A 25,917-nucleotide genomic window follows, 5' to 3' on the forward strand; every position below is an offset into this window, starting at 1 on the left:
CTGGCTCTGTACCACAGATGAAGCAAACTTGGGACAGGAGGTAACAATAAGGATGACCAAATCTGCTCATGGTGGGTGGCCTTCTCTTTCTGTCTCTCAGGCACTTCCGAGTGATCCCCCAGTCAGATCTGCCAGCTGGGTGGCTAGCTAACAAATAAAAGCTCACTCACCTTTGTGTCAAATCCACACAGCTGTGCATGCACCACCATCTGCACTATAGTCTCTGTATATACCTTTAGCTTGATTTAAGATGAGCTGTGGAAAATGACATAACCACACCAGAGTTCAGAATCTCTTTTAGAGGAAAGAAAATGCACTGCATCTTCATGGGGTGGGACCCAAGGTAATTTCAGACAGTTGGCTGATGCCATGAGCAGCATCTGTGCACTGGTGTGTAAGCTGCAGTACCCTGGAGGAGCTCCCAATATCTTTGCAACTCAGACATAATGTTCCGGGGTACACTTCTTTTTTGCTTTTCTCTTGCATCAGGGTTGGGAGAGTGGGGGAAAAGGAAGGCAAGTCACTGCAGCTCTTTAAAGAAACCATCTAACCTTTTTAAGTGCATCTGGCCCCAGGGAGCATGGGAGAAAGGGTAGAAATAAAGTTCTTTTCATTTCCTCTCCTGACTGCCCCCACTGTACTGTGCACATGCTGAAAGGATAGCAGGGTATGCTTCTCACCAGACTCAGGTTCTAAGGCTAGCCAAATGTTACTGAGACAAGCAAGGGAGTTTTACTCTGTTGCTCAGCTAAATAAAACAAAGTCTATAGCTATAAGGGGGCTTCATGAAAGACCTTGTCAGATTGACAAGGTGTTGTATACTCACAGTATCTACTGTAATCTTCTTCCATTTATACTTTTATTTAGTGCCTTTTATTCTGAAGGAGCTGCAAGCTATATACTCTGTGGGACTCTCCAGGGGTGGTTGGAGGCGTCCTGGACCAGACACAGTTCCCATAGACATGCAGCTGGGATATCTCTAGTGATGCGGAGAGGAGCCTTTACAGTTTGTCCAGAGTTACAGTGTGCACTCCTGATCCAGGGCCAGCCCTAGGGAGCAGGGTTTGAATTCCACCCATATTTGATACAGACATCCTTTTGGGATGTCTTGGAAGTATTAGAAGTACCCCCTTACTCCTAGTACTCAAGGACAAAGAACTATAAACTTTTGCTTAATATAAGTTTTGCAGTGCATTATTGTGGCATGAGTAACACACAGGGTATGTTGATATTGTGCCACCAGTGCTCTCCGTGAGAAGCAAACTCAAGCATATCCTGCCTACTTGTTCCTGCCTGCATGTTCTGAACCCCAAAACATGGCAGTGAAGCTGCTTCACAGTTGCCTCTGTTGCTGCTCACAAGCACATGAGGCAGAGGTTTTGAGAGTGGCTATGTGGGGAGTAGGTAGGTGTGGGACATGTGTGAGTACATCCCTCTCTGAAAATACCAGGGAGAAGATGTAGAGGTACCCAGAGGGAACTTAGACATGAACAGATAAAAGTTCTTCCCTGTAGGGTACAGAAAAACAGGTTTATTTTGAATGTTGGACTGAGAAGATCAGACTGCTTAATAATAGTGGTAGTCACTGGATTTGATGGATACTTGTTGTTTGACAGGAACTATGACCCATTTCAGCACTCCTGTCTGACATACCTTTATGTCAGGAGTTGAAAATGAAGGCCACTTTCTTGTCTGCCTTCCTACATGTCACATCTTTATTATACTGATGTAGAAGGAAATCTTGCTTTGCTGCAGCTGGCTGGTATTTATGGAACAAGTCTAGTTTCTCCTCACATGGCACTCACTGTTGTGTTTCTCCTAAAGTCAGCTTTGACTATTCTCTTTTTGCATGCTGGTCATCTATGCTAGGTACAACTAATCATGTGCAGCCAGTGTTCTAAAAAAACCCTGTGCTTAGTTTTCATTCAGCCCATTTCTTGTTCCTTCTAAGTTATTCTCATATAACTTTTCTTTTGCCTTCTCTTGCTTCACATCCCTTACCCATGATAAAAGACTTTTGATGCACTGTGATTCTTTGGAGTGAGTCATGCAAGAAATTTATATGTGAAGTCTACATAAGTCTGGTCCTGGAGCGTATGCTTTGTCTATATGTGTGATTATTTTCTGGTACATAAATGACATTTTTTTTGTTTAATTATTAAGTAAAAATTGATTTTAAAAACCCTTGAAACTTGCCAGTCCAATGCTTAATAATAACTTAGAGTAGCTTGTCTTTTTTTTTAAGCTCCTTCCTTTTATGGAAACATTTGCCCAGCCTTAAAAACTGATTCTCTATGGAAGCCACCAAAAACAGAGACATATGGGAAGTGAAGGAATGGCCTAGCCCAAGCACACTGATTACAGATCAGAAGAATGGCCTTCCCTGAGGCATATCAGACAATGAGAGGATGTATCAGATTGTGGGAACTTGCAGGGTTATGGAAACAAATATTTTCCCTCCTTCCTAGTCCCTTGAGGTCAGAATGGTAGCTATAGAGGCCCTGGCACCAAGGATGAAACTTCTCTGGGGTTGTCAGTACTGTTCTGTTGTAGAGAAGTGAAGAATTCTAAAGCTACTAAAACAAAGTAAGAAAAACAGGAGGACTGGTTAAATTTTCCAGACATAAAGCTGAGATTTCTGTTCTCTGAGCAAGCAATAGAAAATAAGGAACCAAGGGCACTAGGGACTCTTTTTGACAACATCTCTTCTGAATGTTTAATGCTATTAAAGTTTACTCAGGTAGGTCCTATAGACATCCCATAAGTAAATCTATGTAGAATAATTATCTGTCTTTAAAGAGATGATTAATTATGTAGTTTCTTGACCACAAACTTATCTCATCTTTAGATTGTAAATTTTATAGAGAAAGCTGATAAACCTTTGTGAGCTACAGTCTTAAAGATTCCCGTACACTTCTAATGACGATATTGAGATGGTATGTTGTCTGGAAATGACTCCAGTTACAGGAATTCCATGCTATAGCAGCTCTTCATAATACTGCTGTGTAATTACACTATATCTACTATAACAAGCAGTCATAATGTGCCACCTCCTCCCGTCCTGCAATAGTATGTGGTGTTGGAGAGCACTGATGTTTTGGGTCCAATTTCCACTTTTGATAGTCAATTTTTCTTTCTTTTATGAGCATTGGTCTTGTCTCCCTGGATCAAGAGAAAGCCCTTGACTGTGTCAACCATGACTTATTTCAGGCTCTGGAGGCCTTTAGCTTTGGACCCCTCTTCATCTCTTTTGTCTGGCTCATGTACTGGGATATCTCTAGCCTCCTGAAGATGACTGGAGCACTGCACTTTGTCCCCAGTGTGCAGGGGTGTCCAATAGAGTTGCCCCCTCCTTGGAATATTCTGCTTTTCTCTTTGAGCCATTGTTCCATGTGCTGTAGTGTTGTCTGACAAGGCTGACCCTCCTGTCAGTCTCAGCCCCAGCTGCCAGCCCCCCAGTTAAGGTGACAGTATATGCTGATGATGTAACTGTATATGTGAGCAGTAAGAGCAATATCCAGGCCCTGCTGGGCTCTTGTTGTGCCTTTGACTGTGCCACCTCAACTGTGCCAAAGGCAATACATTTCTGCTGGGCGCTCAGGCTGATACTCACTCCCCAGACCTGCCTTAGGGGCCTGTCCTGGTGCTGCAATGGCTTCAAAGCTATGGGTGTTTTCTTAGGTCTTGTGGACTATCTAGCTTGGAACAGGGAAGGCATCAGTGAGGAGGCTGAGGTGCTACTATAGCAGCGGTGCTAGCACCAGCCCAACCTTTCCTACTGCAATCAGGTCCTGATCTTCAACAGCTTGGCAGCTGCTACTTTGTGGCACTGGTGTGCCATCTTAATTCCAGCAGTGACCCTGCTCAAGAAGCTCCAGTAGCTTCTGGTACTGGTTTCACTTGCTTCAGTGGGTCTGTGGCGGGCCAGTAGGGGGTATTCCTGCACTGAGCCATCCACCTCACTGCATCTGACAACCTACCAAGCTCCAAGTGCCTCCCTGGGGGTGCCTCATGTCTGGCTGACCCCCTTCCTGGAGCACACCCACAAGCCTGGGGGTAATGCTGCCACCACTCACGAGTCTCGGTCTGTTAGTGGCTCTTGTGAGGTTCACAGGCTTTATAGACCTGAAGGGGGTACTCGACCCACTGCAAGAACTTGGGGTGCTTCCCTTAGTCTGAAGCACAAATAGTGGTCTCCCTTAGTCAGCTGGACCAAGGGGACCCCAAGGAATAATCTAGACCCTCTCCCAATAAGTCTCCCATACTAGGTACACAGGAGAACTTTATTGATTACAGGGAGTAGGTTTGGAATAGGGTACAGAGTAGAGCAATATCAGAGAAATACCTTAGAGCAAATGGTGGCATGGTAGCCTTTGATCGTGCATCTGAGTTACTGCAGGCTATATATCTAGTTAGATTTCAAGTAGCTTACTCACAAGTATCATCCAGAGGCTGATAGAACTTTCCTCTGGAGGCAGGCAGTTCATAGTGTATCTATGTGTTGAGACAGAGAGAGAGAGAGAGAGAGAGAGCTGCTGAGGTTCAGCTACTCTCAGTGTCTTCATCATGGCTGCCGCTCCTCCTCCTAGGTGGTCTTTAACTTATATAGACCTAATGACTTCATTTACCTGATTCAATGAAAGTCAGCAGTTGTTGGCTGCCAACCAACCAATTTGAAATGCATCACTGGTTGCCAGGTAGACTGGCAGGGTCTCTAGCCCTGCTCCCAGTCATAATGTCATTGCTTAGAACAACTGAGAGTTTAAGCCTCCCCCCATGTATGTGATGCCAGTCACATAGGCAAAGGGAGCAGGTTCCCTCCTCCCTCAGGAATGTGTCCTGCTCAGGTTACAACTCAGGGTTCCCTGAAGCAGATGTGGGCAGGGGTGTCTGCCCTCTGCAGTGACCATGGTAACCAAATTGTCAGATAGGTAATAAGCCTGATAGCAGAATTTGAGGAGAGACTGAGATGGCATTCTGCCACAGGGCCATCCTTTACCTACCCACCACTGAAGGGGGGCAGGGTTTGATCAACTTGTTGAGTTAGTGATTGCCCCTTGCTGGCAAACCTGTCCCTGGCAAATGCTGGCCTTTGTGTTCTTGTCCATGGTGGGGGCTTTGGTCTTGATCAGTTCTTTCTCTTAGATCCTGATCACCTTGGCTGGGATGCTCTCCTGCTCTTTTGCTACCACTTTACCCAGCTTGACAGGTCATCTACTGCTTGAGACCCCAGACCGGTGCCCCAGACAGTTTCCAAGGCTGCTACAGGAGCCCCTGGTCCATATCCTCGCAACTGGGGGCATCTTGCCTCCAGAAGTCTTGTTGCCTGTCTTGTCTGGTCACAGATCATCAAGTTGGTCCAGCTTCTCAAACCAGCACAGTCTGCCTGGCTGTTGGCCAAAGTCATCCAGCTGGGCCTGTCCTCCATTCACTTTGTTTTATGCCTCTTGGCTGAAGTGAAGGCCTTCCTCCCCAGGGTTTCTGTGGCTACCTGGAAGATCACGCCTACATGTAGTAGGCCCTCTCTGATGGGAGCTCTCTGACCGTGCTGTCTCCATTGCTCCCTATCACTGTGGCTGTGCATTACAACAAGAGTGGCATGCCCAGTAGTCAGTTGTTCCTTGCCATGTCCAGTGAGAGCAGTGGTGGGATGTGCTTTGAGATCTTGTCTAGGAAGGAGCTATACACATAGACAGTCAGGTTACGTTGCATGTACAACCTTGCTGCCCACACGTATATGACCTAGAGGTAGAGGAGGAGCTCTTCTACACTTTCCTCGACTGTCCCAGGTTGCGACTGTTTTTTGCTGTCCTTAGCATTTTCTTTGGTGCACTAGACCTGGACTTTTGTGAGACAGCATATGTTTTCTCTGTCCCATGGTGAGTGCTTGAGAGAAGCATGATGTACCTGACTAGTCTCCTGCTGGGCCAGGCCAAGATGGTCATCCTGAGGAAACACAGAAACTGCTGTGCAGGGACTGGCTCTACTCTCCACCTTTTTTGGTTCCTGATCTGGGTATGTCTGTGCTTTGAGTCTGGGCACTTCTGTAATAGAGCACAAATCAACTTGTGTTGCACTGAGACACTGAGGGGACACTTGGTATAGTGAAAGACAGTCAGATAGTAGGGTGTGCGGGCCGGGCCCTGATCCCGCCCTCGTCGCCATGCGTGGCGGTGATTCCGATCCCATTCTGGCCGCCATGGGCAAGCCGGGGGTGAACTGGGGTTGTACTGGACCCGTCTTCGGTGCACGCAGGCTGTGGCCGGCAGCCCGGGCATGCGGGGTGGGAGAGAACCGTGGGGCGGTTTAGTGCATGCGAGTTAGAATTAGTTATGGAGGCATAATGGTTGATTGAAAATATTGTTTACTTACACCCAAAGATGATATTGGTGTAGGCTGGACAGATTTCCAGGCACAGCTCCCGCTTGAACCCTCGTTGGAGGACTCTGACAAATCGATTGCTCCCACGGAGTTTGCTAGGCTCTGCGGGTCTGGTTAAGTTGGGTTCGAAAAGTTTCCCCGGAGTTACTTAGGCTCCGTGGGTCCGAAGTTACTGGAAGGGGGTACGTCTAGGATTGCACTTGGCGACGGGGAGAGGCGAGAAGCGAAAGCTCTGTAGGCTCGGTTCTATTGCCTCTATTGCCTGCTTAGGGGAGGCGCGTCAGGTCCGCGAGGGTCCACAGCGCTTGGAGATCTTCACACAGAATCTCTCTCTCTTCCTCCCTCCTCCTCTCCGACTTGGGCAGAAACTACCCAAGCCTTTTGTACGGCTAGCAAGCCAATCGCTAGCCACCACGTGTGCCTAAATTAGGAATCGGCCAATAACATGGTGCGGATCCTAATACAAATGGCGGGAACTTCTTTACAACCTGTATCACTACGGTGCAAGAAAGAGATGCACACTGCAAAGAAGCTGCAATCGGGCAGGAAATCCCCCGCTGCACCAGAGCTCTCTCTAGCAGCAGAGAACTCTACCGTGCAAAGAAAGCGACAAATTGGCGGGAAATAATTTAGCGGTGCCAAAGCGCACACACAAACAAAAAATCACAACTTTGGGTTGTGACATAGGGGTGTGTGAAACGGGCCCTATTCAATTCAGATTTGGATTGGCCTGATTCAATTAGTTGATTCAGATCACTGTTCCTGATTCAATTCGGCTGAATCTGAAGATTCGATGCTGATTCAGAGAATCAGTGATTTGGACATAGACATAGCTTAAAAAGTTTTTTCTACATACCTTGAGGTAGCAGGTGCGGCTCGTGATCACTGAGATGCTGGGGTGCGTGGAGCATCCCACAGGAACATGGGACCGCCAAGCACTTCCACATGCTTGGCGGTGAACCCAGAAGTGGACTGGAAGTACTTCTGATCCACCTCCAGGTCTGCCGGGAAGCACGCTGGGGTGCTACCCTGTGCCTCCCTGGCTTGGCGATTAGCCATGGGTGGACCCCAAATGCCCTCCCCCCAGACCCAGGAGGTACCAGTTGCTGAGCAAGGGGGGGAGGCAGAAGGGGGGGGGGTCCTGCATGCTCCCTAGCAGACCCAGAAGTGGACTGGAAGTGCTTCTGGTCCACTTCTGGGTGTGCTGCCAAGCGTGCTGGGGAGCCCCCCACACTCCTGTGGGACGCTCCATGTGCCTCAGCATCACAGCAATCTTGAGCCCCTGCTACCTAGAGGTATGTAGAAAAAACATTTAAAGCTGTGTCTGTGGCTGAATCTCTGAATCTTTCCCATTTGATTCGGAGAGATTAAAGGGTCCTCTGATTCAATTCGGATTTGGAGATTCAGCCACCGAATCGGGCTAAATCTCCACCGAACTGAATCAGGGACTGAAGCTTCCCACAGCCCTACCAGATGATACTAAAAGTGTGACTGTGTGAAGTGTGTTGGCAGAGGAAGAAGTGGGTTTCAATCTCTGGTTATGATGGTAAATTTAATTCAGGAATGATTTAATGTCCAGCTCCTTGTGGGGCTATATACTTCTACTTTTTGTTTTTCATGATTTTATATTAACACTGTAAAAAAGTCAAAAGTTTTCTTCTTAAAGGAGGACTTTCTATTTCTAACTACGAATTAAGGGTTGGGAAGGATCAGTGAAGGGCTCTTCTTTCTTAAGAGATGACAAGAAAGGCAAGATGAAGGAAGTCTTCCTCCAGGCCATGATACCAGAAGGACCGAGAAGGTTAGTGTGGAGAAAGGTGAAAAAACATGTCAGTGGAGACCCAACCTTGCTAGCAGCTGTGAACAACTACAGCCATGGTAGTTTTGTTTTAAATTATTTTATAATATGGAGCTAAGATTGATATGGGTATATTTTAACTGTGGATTTATTACAGGTATTTATATTGATGCTCCTTACCACAGTGTGCAAGGAGGTGTCCATGAACATGACATTTAAACACCTTAATAGTTTAGTTTATCACATTTTTAAGTGTGAGGGAAAAAAATTGTGTTAGCTCACATTTTTTTTTCACTTGAACATACTATTTTAGAATAGAAATTGTGATGTGTGTTAGAATTTTGGAAATCAGTGTATCTTCTGAATGGAAATCAATTGACTATGACATGCAGAACTTCTCTCAGAAAAGAGTAATTGCTTTTATGGAGCCCTAGTTACATATGCAATATATGCTGGCTTTCTATTTTAGTGAATATAAAGATCATACAGCAAGTGAGCAACTAGGGTGGAAATAAACCATAGAGTACTTCTGACAAACTTGTTCACAGCTTTAACTCTATAATTGTGCTTGCAGGTTGGACTGGGCACTGTCTATTATAAATTCTGGAATTGCAATACTGGGGAGATACTCAGAGCCATATCCATCTTGCTGTATATTATGGTCTCATTGACGACTTCTGATTTGGAGCTTGTTGCACAACCCATAGGGTGTGAAGTTTGTAGTGTGACAGAGCTCAGATGTTTTGTTGCCCTTGTTGCAGTGAGTTGTGAATGTGAAATCTGTTGTACCAACATGATGTATGTGTTAGATTTTAGGTTTAACATAGTTATCCATAAACAAAGCTCCTACATTAAAGGCATTTGCTGAATTGTTAAAGGGAAATATGTATATATTCCATGATAAAATATTCCAAGAGAAATTTTACCTCATAAAATAGAATTTAAATATTAAAAGGGCACTAGAATAATTGTGATATAAACTTACTGGGCAGATGTAAATCAGCATAGCTTTAGAGCTAAGCCAGTTTACAGCAACTGAGCATCCTGCCCTCAAGCTAGAATTATGCAAGTTCACTGGGTGTGGGCCAAATCCTTGCTTTACCTACGTGAGTAGATCCGTAGGGCTCTGACTGGAGGACAAATGTAACACACCAAAATGGTGTTGAAAATACATGTGAAATAGCCCACCTACGTGCAAAGCCTCATTATGTATTGTGCCTTCACTCACTGTGCTTTTGAATATATTTTTGTTAACTATAAATGTGCAGAATAGTTTGTTGGTTGTGGAGAAGGGTGTTGTCCACTTTCCCTACCATTGCAGAGGGCATATTTCTTTCAGTCTAGCTTAGTGGTGGTACTGGTTGGCACATGTATATGCATGTGCATTCATACTGCACTATATATTTGTAACTCATTCTGTTCTGTGTGTTTGTTTTTTTCATTTCTTCAAGTTATTTGTATAGCTAAAAGTCCTCCAAAAACTCTGTGAGTAGTCTGGAGTTTTTTGATGCTGTGCAAAAAAGTGTCTTTTGGGCAAATATGAGTCCAAGCTTCCTTGGTTAAAGGAAAAATAAGTTAGTAAAAAGTGCTGTTCAGACTGTACAGGCTAGCTATACACCTATTCATGGAATCTGTTTCCCTGAACTCATCCACATCTTTAGGGAACATCACTGTATGTCACAGCTTTCAGTAGATTTTTAAAATATTTTTACGGATATGAACAATTCTGTATGTTACTTTTCAGTGCTATTTGAAATGCAGACTGGGTCTAAAGGCTGCCAAATTCAACTTTCATGCTCCTTTCATATTGTCTGTCTTCCTGCAGAATCAAAATTTTTAAAACCAATCAGTTTGATTTCCTTTCATACACCTGGTATTCATTAAAAAATACAATGAAGCCAGATCTGGCAAATATGCTTTTTTATTTGTTTTTAAAAGGATGTAAAAAGTAAATATGTTTACTGTGTCCCTTTTCCTTTCAGTACATTTCCTTTTTTAAGCTCCATTTGTGTTCAACAAGATAGCCTCTTTCTCTAAGATTAACATTTCTTATGATTGTTCCTGACAGAGGATTTACTTTCAGAGGCCCTGCTAAGGATAACCAAAAAAGGGCATGTAGCAAGACAGTTTTGGCAGCTTGCATGAATTTTCGGAGCTTTTTAGGTCTTGGTTTTCTGATGAGTGGCTTCCTGAGCATGCCTAGGGAATGACAGGCATCTCTGCAGGCAGGCTGAACCCACCTTGACTTAAGCATAGTCATTGGCTGTTTATTAGAATAAATTGAGGACAATGCATACCACTGGCTGCCAATTGTAAACATAAGGGATATGTATTCACTTAGCATTGACTTTTGGGAGGGGCCAAGGAAAGTCTGTAGTTTTATTGAATAGGGCTGTGTGTTAGGCAGCTTGTGTGCCTTTCTTGCTGTGCTCCTGCCTAAGCAGCCAGTAATTCATTTCCTTCCGACTAGTTGAAAACTTTTCAGCTGCAGAGGTAAGGGATTAAGATACATTTTTTTTTGTAGTGATCTGATGTGATCTGACTGCATTTGTATTCTAGATAGAGATTAAATGGCATGTTAAATCTAAAGAGCAGTGAAAAATCTGCTTGAGTGCCTGCTACTTTTTTCCCCTTGCCTTTTCCCCTTTACTGTGAACCAATGAGTGAGAGATGATTTTGGATTTAATTCTTAAAGGAGGTGCATGATTCCCATAGATTGACCCATGGACAAAATGGGAAGGCTTTTGTGCAGGTTATCCCATTGTTTGGAAGGGGGAAGGGGGAAAGGGGAAGAAGCCCAATGGGTCACCATTTGTTACAACCAAGCAGTGTGGGATCCTAGGGAAGACTTGCCCAGGGAACAGTAAGCTGTTCATGTTTTCTTCAATGTGCATTTGAAGGAGGGATTGAAATAAAAGATTTTGTATATTAACTGACTGCCTTGCTTTTTATTTTGCAACCTAAGCTCTGAGCTATTAGTGGGGGCAGGCAACTCTAAAGTGGGGGCAGGCAATGAAGAAGGTGCAACTGATATGGATCTAGCGAAGCTTTGGTTAATGTAATTGATCTGATATTTGCTGAAACATGTCTGTCATGGCAGTCTTTCATAAAAGTATTGTTGACAGTAGACTGCATCCGTATTTGTTTTCAGATGGCAGCGTATTGCCATGATGTATCTTACGAAGCTGTCTTTCCAGTTAAAAAGAAGGGGAAAGTGCTCATGGGTGGTACTGGAGCTTTTCATGTATCAGTACGTGTATGTCAGGCAGACTGCTATTCCAAAAAAAGAGGGAGCAGATTTTTATTACAAGTTCCTTTGACATGCTCAGACAGTTCTAAAGTGCTGGGCATGCCTGATGCTAATGGTAGTGATATTTTCCTCATAGGCAATGATGATAGACTGGGACCAAGGGAGAGATTAGATGTAGAATGGTGCTAGGGGGAAGAGAGACAGACAGACTATATAACCCCTGAACAAATGCACAGATTTACTAGAAGTGATTACTCTCATACACACATTTTGTTTAGTTTTTTTGCAAGGATGGAGGAGAGAGATTCTAAAAAAAATTACTTTTACAACATTTGCTTTTTGAATTTGTGATTTTTTTCTGACTATGTATTTGGGAAAGTTTCTTTTCTTCCCTTTCCTCTCCCTGGTAGAAAACCGGAAAGAGCTGGAAGAAACAGGGGTGTTGCCCAAGGTGCATATTTATTGGAGTTGGTCTCTTTCAAATAGCCTACTTCAGATTAATTTACTAGTATAATAAGTTAAATACATCTGAGATCAGCGCCTTTTCTTTTTCAAATTAATTAAATATATTCAGAGGCTGGTGTGTGCTTACTCGTGTCTACATAGAATTCATTTGTATGACAGCATTTGTCATTTTTGGACTGGAAAATATGTCAGGATCCTGAAATTTCAGTCCTTTTGTATGACCAAAATGGGTTTTTCTTGATGAAAATGGCAAATTGTGCATGATCAATTCAAGGAAGTTATAAAATCACTTGCTGAATGGAAGTGGTCTTTACAAAGGCAGACCAGAGCTATTTTGAATGAGGGAAGTTATAGGTCTCTCTTTCTTTACATGGCTGTCTAATGAAGGTGGTCGTTTATTCAATAAAACCTGTATATGAAACTAAGGTCTGGTATCTAGCTGTCATGAAAGCAGTTAGAGAAATACTGGATGGCTAGCCTGAGAATAGGAGGCAAACTAAAGTCATTTTTATTTCCTGAAAACTTCCCTTTGTTGCCGCATGAAATGACAAAGGGATCAATTCCATTGCTTTCATTCACAGGATTAGCCTTGGTGAAATCAATCCCATCATTAACGAAGGCGGGATCAGGCATGCAGAGTACAACCTTGCCATATATGAATTCACTTTAAGAATGAGCACTGTAAAAGCCTATTGGGAGGATGAAGGGCTTTCTTGCTATCTTCTACTCTTGCAACACTGTCTCAAGGCTGAACATGATAAGGAATGGATACATTTTCCCACTTCTGTTGTAGAACAATGCAGCAGATCAATATCATTGTGAAACATTAGTTGGATTGGAAGAGGCAGGCAGTAAAATTACCTTTCATGCAGTATGACATAGAGGGGAAAAGGATGCAAATAAATTATACTAAAATAGCAATGCTGTGTTTTGTAGTGCCACTTTTCCTGGATCATGTGCAGCGACTGCAGGAGGGGCATTGACCAGCAGCATTTTCTCCCAGTGCAAAGTCAGACAGCAGTGTTATGTATTTCTTATAGCGCCACTTCAGCATAGTTGAAAGGTTCCAATGTTCAGGTAAGAACATGAGGGAAGACAGTGGTAATGGTGGTACTCGTGGTATTGACTAGTGAAAGAATCGGTGACTTCCAAGAGCCAGCAGTGAGCCCTGAGAGTAGGGCAGTGGAGCAGCAATCAGCTTTTTTTGTGGAGAATGTCTCTGTGGCATAGAGATGCATGTCAGTGCCATTAGAACAGGTTGGCAGCCGCACCTGTGGCATTGCTGCTATGTCTCTCCACATGCAACTGGAGTAGCTTTGCTCACTGTATTCCCATCACAAATCCTGGTGTCCAAGCACGGCAGTGAGCACTGAAGGCTAAATGCACAATATAGTGTATCAGACCAGAACTACAGGATGGTACTCTTCTCAGTTGCTGGTGCAATGAACAGGGGCTTACTTGGATGCCAACAGGCACAAGATGACAGTAAAAGAGATGACAACCTCGATGCTCTCTCATACATACTCCTCGCCTTTTTTTTTTCTTCTTCTTCAGTGGATTGTATACCTGAGAAAGAAATGTGGTACAACTGGCAGCATCTCAATGGCTCACCTGTCTAATGGACATCCTCATGACATGTGGGAGTGCACTAGGGACACAGTAGAGATGGCTTAGCTTGTACTGCTCTGCACGATGCATGGCTTGTTTTCCACATGACAGTAGCTCTTGACTGTCTTGGGGTTTTAAAGTTCCACTTGTGTCCTGTGAGGGATTTGTTGCACAGCAGGAAGAATTCCAGTGCGTAGTACTGAGTTCCTGTAGGATTCCCTTCTCAATGGCATTTTAATGCTCTAGGACTGCATATGATGCTGTTCTTTCTCAGTTGTTTCCACTTAACACTTTTTGTGGTTACCAGGGCTATCATTTGTCCTGGGCCAGGACGCCAGGACTTCAGCTTGTGTAAGTTGACCTACTTCCAAAGAAGTCAGTGGAATCAGGCTGATTTACACTGGCTGAGGATTTGACCCACTACATTTAATTACTGTATAAGAGCAAAGAGGTAAAAGAAAAATGTGAACAGCATGCGCAAGGAGAGGGAGCATGAGTCTGAAAGCAGTGTTAACTATAACTCTGCTGTACCTGCTTCAAATCCCATGAGATCCAGAGGGAAGCCATAGGGGGAAAAAGCAAAAAAGTAACTTTCATGTCTTGGGTCTAAGCTTACAAACCTTTCATTGCCTTGAAAGGCAGTTTCTGTACTAAGGGGTTGCAGGATTGGTCTCCAAGTGCACAATCCCTGAGGCAGGTGGGCTGGTGATTGTACAGAGTATGTTAGTCACTGTGCAGGATAATTTTTGTCCCTTAAAAATTGCCTGTACTTTGCAATAATCCCATGAAAACTTGTAACAATGGCTTTCTTACTAAAATTCTTTTCATGCTCATGGGCACAGGTAGGCTTGTATATGAGTACTGAGCTTCTGGTTATTTTAAAAGGAAATCCTTTTTTTCCCCCCACAATGCACTAATGCATGGCTATTAGGCCTAGCTGCATTGCTTGCAATATGCATACTGTCATATGCTTTCTGCTAGTCATTTTGTGCAATGGTGACCATTGTGTGCTTCAACATGGTTTGAAAAGGACTCAGCTGAAACTAAAATTCAACTCAAAGGCATCTGAAGATCAGATTATATTTGACCTTTCTGGATGAAACATTGAGGTCACTGAGGTTGTGCGACTGTTGAACTATGTAACTTTCTTTTCAACTTTCTTTGGAGAGCTAATGGGTAGCTGGTGGACGAGAATGCTTGGCATATTCTCATGAATGTGTGGTTTTTTAAAGAACTTTTTAAAAAGCTTTTTTCTTAAAGAAAATGCAAGCAGGGTGGAGTATGTAAAACTTTTACAGGAAAGTATGGGTATATGCATAGACAATTATCATCTTGGATGTCACTTGATTTGATTTTCAGTAATTCTTCATCTTTTTAATACATGTTTTTGGAAGTGAGTTTAGTGCAGGGGAGTGACAGTACTAGCAGCCAAAACTGATCTGCAGAGCTAGTATAACAGCAATAGCAATGCTTTTCCAAAACGTCTTCACCTATCTGTAAGGGCATGTGAGGGATTCATTCTCCATGTCCATTCAAACTTTCATCTCCCAGCTCACGCTACCAGCTGTATTGGAGGATCAGACCGGGTTTGAATCTTTCTCTACTGTCCTTTCCTCCACCTCAGTATATCAAAATCAACAGTTAAAGAAACAATTTCCCTTGATGGGTGGAACAGTCTTTTTCTTAAGGTACGAGAGAAACGGTTGGGAGAAGTGGGTTCTCTTCCAAGATTTGCCACAAGTATCCCATGAGCCATTTAATTTATCTGTGCCTCAGTTTCTTTATTTTACAGTATCTGAGTGTTAGTTCCTGACAGCATTGAGATTTAGTTCCTTAATATTTGTAAGGTACTCTGAGATTCTGGAATGCAAGGCCAAAATTGATAGTGTTAATTCCTATTTTGTTAGGTTCCTTTTTAATCACTATATATGCTCTCACATTTTCCTTAGTGGCAAGTCCAGTGGACTCCAGTAAGACTTCAGCTGGTCTCTCATGGCTGCTGTTGGAGGAATCAGTTGTCCCAAAGAGCATCTTTGTTGTTGTAAAACAAAGCAGAAGCACTAGCAATCAGCTAAAAAACGTTCAACTGGAATTTACACTAGCGTTGTTGGCTTAAGTTTTCAGAATTACATGTGTGTTGCATTTGCTACTGCTGTTGCATGTGCAAGCTTGAATGCTCACGCAGATTTGTGATGTTACATGCACGTTCCAAAATTTAGTACTGTATGGGGGAGAGGATTTATTATAATTATTTTTTTACATCACTGAAGTGGTGGCATAAACACTTGGAAGATAAACCAGTTTTTAAACAAACTGCTGAACAATCTGCTTGTCAAATCGCATTGATAAGAGCACTTGAGAGCAGAACCCTGGCAGCCAGGACAGGCTACAATGGGAAAATACCGTACTTGGAAAGGATTTCACGCAGTGGAAACTTCATTGCATATTTATTCACTTTGTGTATACAGAATACAAATAAAGTTTCCCTCGAGACATGTTTCAGTGGGTGTGAAACAATGAGGAACCCATGTATTCACACTTTTTTTTTGGTTGATAGCCTTAAATAGAAAAATATATTACTGGAAGTTTAGCTCATAGATGTCTTATAAATAGATTTGTAAGGGTACTGTTTTTCCCTGAAGACTCTGTGCCTGAATCTATTCCAGAGAGCATCCTCATAAACCAACAGAAAGAGAGAGAGAGAGAGAGAGAGAGAGAGAGAGAAAAGAAATAGATAGTTGTTGTTAAATGCACCACAGCAACTTGATTTCACGCACGCATATGCACACACACACCCTTAAAGAAACCAGATATTTAAACTTAAGAAACACAGAAAGCTGAATCCAAAATTTGCTTTTTAACTTTATATAACTGGGGACAGTGCTCTAGTCCAGGGGAAACAGCATTCATTACTAATATAATACCCATAACTTTCATGGGTTTGCCAAGGGGTACTGGGCTTGGAATGATTCTCTAATTTATGGACAGAGGAAGAAACATTTGCTGTAGATGAAGGGTGGCCAACCTGTGGCATGTATACCAGAAGTGGCATGGGCGGCCTATGTGTGTGGAGCACAGCAGATGAGGGAGGGAGCAGAGAACATAGTGGGAGATAGGGCAGGGAGCACAAAGCACAGCAACAGATCAGGCAGCGGAAGGAGATCAGAGTGGCACCCAGGGCATAATTTGTGGCATGTCTGCCAAAAGGTTGGCTCCCGTTACTATAGGCTTTCTTCTGAGGCAACTGGTTTTGGCAGCTGCCAGAGGCAAGGTACTGGAGTATATGGATCACTGGTCCGATCCAGGATGGCACTTACGTTCCTTTACATATCAAGCGTATTTGATAGTCTTCCAAATAATTCTTTGCTCTGGTAAAACCTTTTGCAATCAGGCGTGTCTTGTCCTTTGCTAATTGTAAACACCACTGGGTGTGTAACTCTGCTGTTTCCAAATTTCTCTCCCACCTTTGGATGGGGGATCTGGTTACAGTGAAATGGCTTTCCCACTTCATGGCTTTCCCTACAAACCATCCCCTTCTCTACAACCCACAAGTCAGGGCATTCCTTGCAGTTCGAGTGGACACCAGCTGCTGGTTGGTGTTCTTTGGAAAAGCTGTATTTTTATTTTATGTTAGGGGCAGCTACAGCAAGAACAGCCTCTCTTCAGGCCCCTGTGGTTAGCTGTAGAAAGAGCCAAGGCTAGAGATTCTTCTTTGTTCACCCATAATGAGCTAGTGATGATCTTTCTTCTCCCTTTCCTCTGGGGATCTAGGGTATGAAAACCTATTTAGTAGCAAAAGCAGTTGATTTTAAGCTTAGGACAGAATTTAGACCCTTGTTCTTACTTAGTTAAAGAAAAGTTTGTGGGACTTGTCTGCAAATCTCAAAAAGGGATCTGGTTATTTTTTCAGATGTAAAGAAAGAACCTGGTCAGCTCTTACTTAGCTGGTCAACTCTTACTTAGTTGTCTTTTGATTTTGAGCTGATAGCTTGAAATCAAAAGACAGCTTCTGGCATGTGTAAAAATTCTTCCATGTGGGGTTTCAGGACAATCTGAACTCCACATTGTTTGTAGGTGGAGAGAGGAGTTACACAGATGAAGAGGGCAAAATCTGAGAATTTGAATTCTCTGAACAGCTCTGAGAGAAAAATGTAGTTCTGTTAATATAGCCACACCCCTGCCATGAAAATGAGGGGTTTTATTTACCTCTGATAAGCTACAGCTGTTTCTTGCAATTTAAGTCCTTCTAATTCAGTTTGAAATATATAATTTTAATTGCTATAAATATGAATAAAGTTAGTTAGTGAGCCAGTTGAGCAGTAGCCCTGTATTTTTTCTGGCTGATGTATACTTTGATACAAGCAGCTCAACTCGGAACCCAACAATTGGGCATATTCTGCCATCAATTAAGTTAATTTACATCTCAGGTTTGGTGTAAATAAGAGCACAGTTTGGCCAAGCAAGTCATGTTCTGCTCACCATTTAGCTTGATTCTGTTCTCGTTTTCATTTAATTTACAATGGAGCAAGTTCAGTGGGCCCAATTCTGATCTCAGTAATTCTGGAGTAACTCTGATCCAGGTGAGTTACTTGCGATTGGTGTTGGAGTAACTGAATTCAATATCTGGCCAAAAGTATCTGCAATTCATGTATGTTAAGGATTGATGATCTTTGCAAAAACTCAGTTTAAAATATCCGCAGTTCTGTAAATAATTTTTCATTAGAAAACAATATTTTGTGCAAGAGAGGGCACCGCAAAACCAAAGACCATGTAAAATTCCATTGCTCATTTGTTGTCCAGAGATTAAAAGGCCCTGCCATATATGGAAAAGGTCTGAGCTTCATTCACTGTAACCACAATAGTAAATGGCTTACTTACTGGACATACTATACAAACAAGAGATAACTCTTTGGTTAGGGACAGACATTAAAAAAACCAAAGCCTGAATTAATTCAATCTTTCTGGGTTAGTCTAACCTGTGTAGATTGAACCAATTTGTAAGTGAATAGACATTTACTTTTGACTCTGGAAATGCAGGCACATGCCTACAGTGGCTCAGGCCAGAAGCCGGGGGCGGCGGGGGGGGGGGGGGGGCCGCTAGAGTGAGCCCTCAGCTGGAAGGAAGCTGAGCTGAGGGAAGGGTTGTGGCCAGGTCCAGGCAGGCCTGTGTATGATTGGGGAGGGGTTTAAACTCCCACCCTGGCCTGCAGGGACCTCAACTGGGGTCTGCCTAGAGGGGGAGGGGGGAAGCAGCCACTGGCAGGGGTCCCCAGGCCCTCTACCTTCACTCACTCACTGGCTGGTAGCAGTAGCTTGAAGGGAAGCAGGGGGCTTAATCCTCTCATTGCAGGCAGCAGTGGTGGGGACACTGACACAGTGCCCTGGGCTGAATCCCTCAGAGGAGCTGTCAGTAAGCCACAGGGAAGTGGCAGGGAGGAGTGATGTGACCTGGCTGCAGTGGGGGAGGAGGAGAGCTGAAGCTAGTTACAGAGCCTGACTTATTTCTGCCTTCTCCTGTGGCAGTGTGGCCTGTGCTGGGGTGGCCCCAGGGGGCAGGGGTTGCCTACCAGTTCCCTCCTCCAGCCCTACGTAGGGGCTGCAGTTTGCAGGCGGGCTGCAGCTGCAGTGTGGCTCCCTGCTCCCTACGCCATCTCTTGGTTGAGCCGGGTACTCAGGGTGAGCTGCTGTAGGCCAGGGGTGTGGGTAGTAGTGGGGGGAGTCAGTGGACTGTCACAGCCTGGTCTGGCCTGGTCCCACATCCTAGGGGTGTAGGCAACAACTGGCCCACAGCAGCCTGCCCTGAGTGCCTGCTGCTGCTGTGAGCAGGCAGCAGGTGACAGGTGTCTCACCTCCGCCTGCCATGACGGTTTGGTCTGCTACCACTGGCAGGAGAGGGATGGGCAGGTTGCCATGGGCCAGTTGCTGCCTATGCTCTTGAACTGTGGGGCTGGGATGGATGGGGCTGTGGCGGTCCATTGCCTCCATCCATCGCTGCCCCTGCCACTGGCCTGCAGCAGCCTGCCTGAGCACCTGATGTTGCTGCCGTGAGCAAGGAACAGGTGACAGGTGCCTCGCCTCTGCCTGCTGTGATAGTTCACTCTGCTACCACTGCCACTTCTGGGAGAGGGAGGGAGCCACGCGGTAGCTGCAGCCTGCCTGAGAACTGCGGCCCCTATGTGGGGTGGGAGGCGGCGGGCACTGCCCCCTGCCCCCTGGGCCATCCCAGCTGGGCCACACTGCCACAGTGGGAGGCAGCAGTTAGTTGGGCTCTGTAACTAGCCTCGGCTCTCCTACTGCAGCCAGGTCACATCCCCCCTCCCCACACCCTCCCTGTGGCTGGCTGGTCCTCAGAGGGACTCAGCTCAGGGTGCCATGTTGGTGCCCCTGCTGCTGCTGCCTGCAATGGGGGCAGGGTGGGGATTAAATCTCCCCTTCCCCTCAGGCTACTGACTTCTGGCCACTGCAGACCTGGGACAGCCCTGGGTGCACAAGCAGAACCTATAGGTGCCCACATGAATGACTGGTGCCTCCTATGATTGGGGGGGGGCACCATTGTGGCAAGTGGGGACCACCCACAGCTACTGCTGGAAGTGTCAGCTGCTAGAGGGGGGTGGCAAGCAATGGGCAGCAGGCGGGGACTGCCTACAGCTGCTGTCTGTGCTGGCAGTGGCAGTGAGTGGGGACTGCCTGCTCGCTGCCACTCATGGCTGCATTGGTGAGGACAGGAGTGGAGGCGGCAGCCGCATGCAGGAACTGGCAGTGGCTTCGGCAGCGGCCAATCTCAGGGGGGCACATGCCCCCCTGTGCCTCCCCACGTGTTGCCTATGTCCACACTGCCCCCTCCCCCACACCCCACCACAATGGGGAGATTAGTTATCCGCTTCCTCTTAGGCTACCAGGGTCTGGCCCTGCCCTCACTCCTGCTGCTGGAGTAGTGATGGGAGTGCGGGGCTGGGGATGCCTGGCAAGGGCTTCTGCCCCCTTGCCAGGCAGACCTGGCAGCACTCCAGAGCAGGGTTTCCCACCCCCATCCCTTTCTCAGCCAGTCAGAGCAGTAATAATGCTCCAGCTAGGGAGGAGAGGGATGGGGCCAACCCTGCTTGGAAGGAACAGAGAGCCCAGCCTAGCCCAGGGCTGCAGAGCATGCTGGGATGCTGGAGGACTCTGATTTAACTAAAACCAGGAAAGGGTCTGGAACACAAGTTCCACAAACTGGTTTGACCTCAATCAGTTAAGTCTGAGACTACACTCAACCAGGTTTATCTCAAACTGGTTTTGGCCATTTTAAAACTGGTTTATATGCACTGAGCTGCTGTTCTGTTACAGGTTTAAACCAGTTTCTGATCACTTAAACCAGTTTATATGTAACTTCAGACCCTAGCCTCTAGGAGCAATAGCTTGTTACAGTAAAAAGGAAAAGCAACTGAATACTAATTTCCTTTACTGAGATGCATTAAAACCTTTGTTACCAGTTTTTGTTCTTATATTTAAACACACATAAATTACAACCACAGTGCTTGTGCACTGCAGGTTTAAAACGCCCCAACAGATCCTTAGCACAAGTTCCACTGACTTTAGCTGATGTAAAATAGCACCGATCCATTGAATACCTGGACCAGCCAATCCTACCTTCACCTTGTGAAAGGCATTGATTATAGTAAAATTATGATAATCCCAGTTTTAAAATAGCAGAAGGCTCTAGGGAGTTCTTGCATGAAGGGGTGAGGGAGAACATCACCCCTTGCATGTGTTCTCTGTCTCTCTCTCAGATACCCCCTACCCAAAAGAAGACTTTTGGAATAGGAAGACATCACTGCACACAAATACCCTGACCAAAACTCTCTCTCTGCCTAGTGCTTTAATAGTGGCTGGAGAATGGCTCATCTGGTGATCCACAACCTGGAGGGAAAGATTTTCCCCCCAGTCCTACCCACTTCCTATAGTGAAACCCTACACAGGCACATTAACATGCTAAGCCATCTGAGCACGTGTGTGTTTATCTTTTTCCACTGCAGTTTATTTTGCTATGGGGTAGTATTTTTTCTTTTGGCCATTTAAAAATACCGGACAGAAAATAGTAAAACCAGTATACAATTGCATTTGTGTTCCACAGGAAGAATGATTAGAAGATTGCTACACTGTGCAACTATATTGGGTCTGCTTCCTGTTATGAGAATTCCTAGGTTGTTTAAAATAAGTAAATATGTTAGAAATCTAAACTTTTTTGTGTCATATTGATTGATTTGGAAAGCACACGCCAGCTACCTTGTCCAAGTGACATTGATATAAAGTCATAGGTCTCGTACAGTCAGAAGGATTGATTAGATCATGGTCTGACCTACATAAGACACACATTTTAAAATGTATTTCATCTAGTTATTCTTGTGTTGAGTCCAGTAACTTGTAATGGATTAAAGTAATTTAAAATGGCATAAATGTAGTCATAATCTGCCCCTAGTTATTCCATTCAGCAAAAGAGAGGTACAGCACAGGCAGGAGCAATACAAGTTTTACTCTCAAAGTGGTGTAAAGCCTGCTTAAAAGGAAACACAACTAAGTACAAATGGATAATTTTGTGTCCACACGCAAATGCTTCTGTGGTTACCTCTGAATTTTAGCAAGAGTATCATTTTTTTTGCAATAGGAACTGGCTTTTCCATTCTCTTCTAAAGTCGCTTTTTTGTTGGGAGGAGGTTTGCTTTTAGATTGCACGTCTAGAGTTTTTCAATAAAATGGTCTAGCAATTTTGAGAAGGCATCACATGATCATTCTTCATATACAGCTACATCCTTGATTAGGCATATCTAGTGAGGTTCTACAGGAGTGCCAATAAAACAACACCCTTTGTCACCTAAACCCGAAGGGTATTTAGTAACTTGGTACTGGTGCATGTGTTTATCAACAAGATTCTAATGTGTCCAGTAGGAGTCCAAAATGACAGAGTATCTCCTCAATTTCCACTATATAGAAATGGACTAACTATGAGAAGAGCAGGTTCTGTGTTATTCCAGGTTCTTAAATGACTCCTTGAAACAACAAATATAGCAAGGACTAATGGTTGACTAAAAATATATTTGTTTCAGTGTGCTCTCTTCTCAGTCTTCCAAGACCCAAATGTAGGATATAAAGTTATTTATTCATATTTCTACTTATAAAGAGACACTAAATAATACAAATTTCTCAGGTGAGTTAATTTTTTTAACAAAACATTTTTGTAGAGAGCTGTAGTTAGTTGTTTTAGTCTGAAGTCAGGCAGAAGGCAGGGTAGAGATGCATCTCAGGGACTAACTAAATCAGATGCATAAGCTTTCATGAACCTGAGCTCACTTCATCAGTTGCTCAGATGACTTTAGTGCATGTGAAGGCTTAAATTAAGTGTTCCTCTGCTTGTTTGATCATGAAACTGTCACTGTGAGTCAGTTCCTAACACAGATCTTCCCTTTCCTATTGACTGTGGGCTCTCTTCTTTAACAACTGCTAGTTAGACCACATTTTGTGGGGTTTCTTCTTCTTTTTTAATTTGCACAAACAGGAGTTGGAGGATGGCACCAATGGACATCTTTTTTATAAACAAATTGAAAGTTTGTAATCAGTTTTCTTCCAAAAGAGACTTTGAGAGCACCTCTCACCAAATAAAAATTGAGTGTGTCATTCCTCAAACATCTGTCTGAACAATCCCACAAGCCAGCCACGGGAAATGCTGAATTTTTAAAAACATATATTTTTCATTCACATTCTAGACTGGATGTGAAATGAGGGCTTGGAAGCAACTTGTAGCCAACAAAAAAGTTAAAAGGATTGGTTGGACAGAATGATAAGGTGGGCTTTCCATGTTGTTAAAACAAAAGCCAAGGAGAACGTACTAAAAGTTTAGGAAATATGTGTTTCTTATAATGAGCAGATTGAGTTGGTGACAGGTTGTGAATCTGATTTATATGACAAAATACAGTCAAACAAAGCAGTCAAGTTTGAAGTTTGGTGTGATGAACTGGAAAAAGCATTATAATCTGAGCAAATTACTTTTCTCTTTCCAGTGCCCCTTGAAGTCAATGGAAAGGCATCAGTGGACAGGCTCCCGTTGGCATATGTGGACCTTGGCTTGCATCCCAAATAGGGACTTCATTGATTTCAGTGGGATGCTTGTGTGTAATTGAGAAGAGAATTTAGTCCTTTGTGTCCAGGGATTTTTTGTGATTTGGACTTAAATGCCAAAGGCTGAAGCCATAAAAAAGGAGAGCCGGGAAAGATGCATTAGGTCATCTCGTCCCTTCTCCCTAGCCAGGACAGGATGGCTCCCTACAGTATACTCACACGTGTTTTGTCCATAAACACCTCTGTTTATTAACCAAATACAATGGCTGCAGTTTTTCAGTGCAGATTGGGATAGATTGTTGTACTCTCCAGTTCTTAACAAGGGGAGATAACCAGCATGATTTTAAAATGTATTTTTTGGCCTATGCATATTACTCATGTGAATTCAGCCTAGAAATCCTAATGAATGGAAACTCGTGGAAAACTTAATGTTGGTTATTTCATTAAGAGCATGGGGTATGACATGATCTCACACTGGTTTAATACGTGTGTGACTTCACTGGCTTCCGTGGAACAATTCTTGATTTGCAGGGGTGTCAATGAGATCAGTCAGGAAGAGTGTCCTTGTGAGGCCTTCTGGGAGAGGATTTTTTTAAATTTGGTGATTTTTTTTTTTGGATTTTTTTATTTGAAATTTAGGCTCGTCTCTATGTATCTATAAATAAACCAGGAAACTTCAGAGCAAGGGCCAAACTCTGTTTTCAGTAACACTGGTCCTATGAAGCCACTGGATGTCTTGTCCACAAAGGCCCAGACAATGGGTTGTTTCTTAAGTCCAGTAAGTATCTAGTACCCACACAGAATCATAGAAAATTAGGTCTGGAAAGGACCTCCAGAAGTCATCTAGTCCAACCCCTCGCCTGAGGCAGGATTGTCTCTAGCCAAACCATCCTATACACTCCATAATCTATACTCTGCATAAGACTGCTGTCAACCCTGATACAACATAGATGTAACACCTTAGCCTGCCCACGGTAAAGTAGGGGAACATAGCAGCCAACATCTTGTGTCTATAATGTTATCAATATATGCTCAAGAGACCCCAGGTGAAGGGCTACAAACCCTGCTACAGAGGAAGGCAACCTCCCCCCAGTTCGTACCAATCTGACCATAGGTAAAATTCCTTCCTATCTCAAATATGGTGACTGGTCTGATCCTGAGCAGAGAGGCAAGGCCCTCTTGCTAGGAACAAGCAGGAGCATTAGAACACCCCAGTTAAAGTCCCCAGTCTCTGCTGTAGCCAACACCCAGTGCCTCTGAGGAAGGCTTAAAAGCACCCTGACACATGCAGCAGAAATTGGGGGCAGGGGAAACCAGCAAAGCCCAGAAGCATGGGAAATACCCTAGTAAAACATAGGTATGGCTGTGCCTACATCATCCCTGACCAGTGGCTGTCCAACCTCTTTTTGTGCCCTCCAGGGATGGAGACTCCACAGCTTGCCCTAGGCAGTCTCTTCCAGTGCCTCACTATTCTAACAGTGAAGAAGTTTTTCTGGATATCCGATCTAAACTAACATCAAGACACTTGTCCATGTCCTTCTTTCTGCAGCAAGAGAGAAAAGGTGTTTTCCTTTTCATGGCAGCCCTTCAAGGATTTGAATACTCTGTTATGTCCCCTCTTAAATGCCTTTTCTGCAAGCTGAACATGCTTAGCTCCTTTATCCTCTCCTCATATGACTTGTTTTCCAAGCCCTTTATCATCTTTGTTGGTACACATTGGGAGTAAAACTTGTATTGCTCCTGCCCGTGAACCCTCTGGGTGTTCTTACATGTGCTCCAGGGCTGGGGTGCTTTAATTAGAGTGGTTCTCGGACCATTAAAGTGCCCACAGTGTCTCATGTATTCAGCATCCCTGAACTTCAAAATGGTGGTGGGGGCACTTTAACTAAAACTCATTGAACAAGCTTTAGTTAAAGCTCCCCTACCACCATTTTGAAGTCCTGGGGCACTGATGTGAGAGATGCGGAGCCTGGCTGGAATGCGCTAATTAGCATGCTCCACACACTCAATTAATCGAGTCTGCTCCAATGTGTTGTATTATAGTGTGTCAGATCAGCCTTCTGGCACATCTACAGGCACCCTCTCTTTCTTCTCCATATCCTTTAAAAAATATGGAGTCCAGATTTAGTCTAACCAGTGTTGAGTAGAGAAGCACTAGCACCTCTCGTGTCTTGCACCTAATGTTTCTACTGATGCATCCCAAAACTGCATTTGTCTTTTGTGTGACTGTATCGCACTGCAGACTCATATTGGGTCTGTGCTATACCAAGCCTCCCAAGCCCTTTTCCATGGTGCCCCCATTCAGCATGGTAGCACCCATTTT

General features: G+C 44.2%; 1 protein-coding gene across 6 annotated transcripts in view; it reads left to right on the forward strand.

The window, feature by feature from the left end:
• CALD1 (caldesmon 1) overlaps positions 1 to 25,917 on the forward strand; it is a 367,827-nt gene that overhangs the window by 64,615 nt on the left and 277,295 nt on the right. For 2 of the 6 annotated variants that reach the window (XM_019489435.2, XM_014609318.3), the window contains exon 1: positions 10,434 to 10,672. The exons of 1 other annotated variant lie outside the window; for it this stretch is intronic. The gene's annotated coding sequence lies outside the window, so the exon portion shown is untranslated. Of the gene's footprint in view, positions 1 to 10,433; positions 10,673 to 25,917 lie in introns of those variants that run through there. 3 more of the 6 variants (XM_014609331.3, XM_014609341.3, XM_019489436.2) reach the window with 3 other exon arrangements.

Source organism: Alligator mississippiensis, chromosome 4 (genome assembly GCF_030867095.1).
Source record: "Alligator mississippiensis isolate rAllMis1 chromosome 4, rAllMis1, whole genome shotgun sequence".
Taxonomy (NCBI): Eukaryota; Metazoa; Chordata; order Crocodylia; family Alligatoridae; genus Alligator; species Alligator mississippiensis.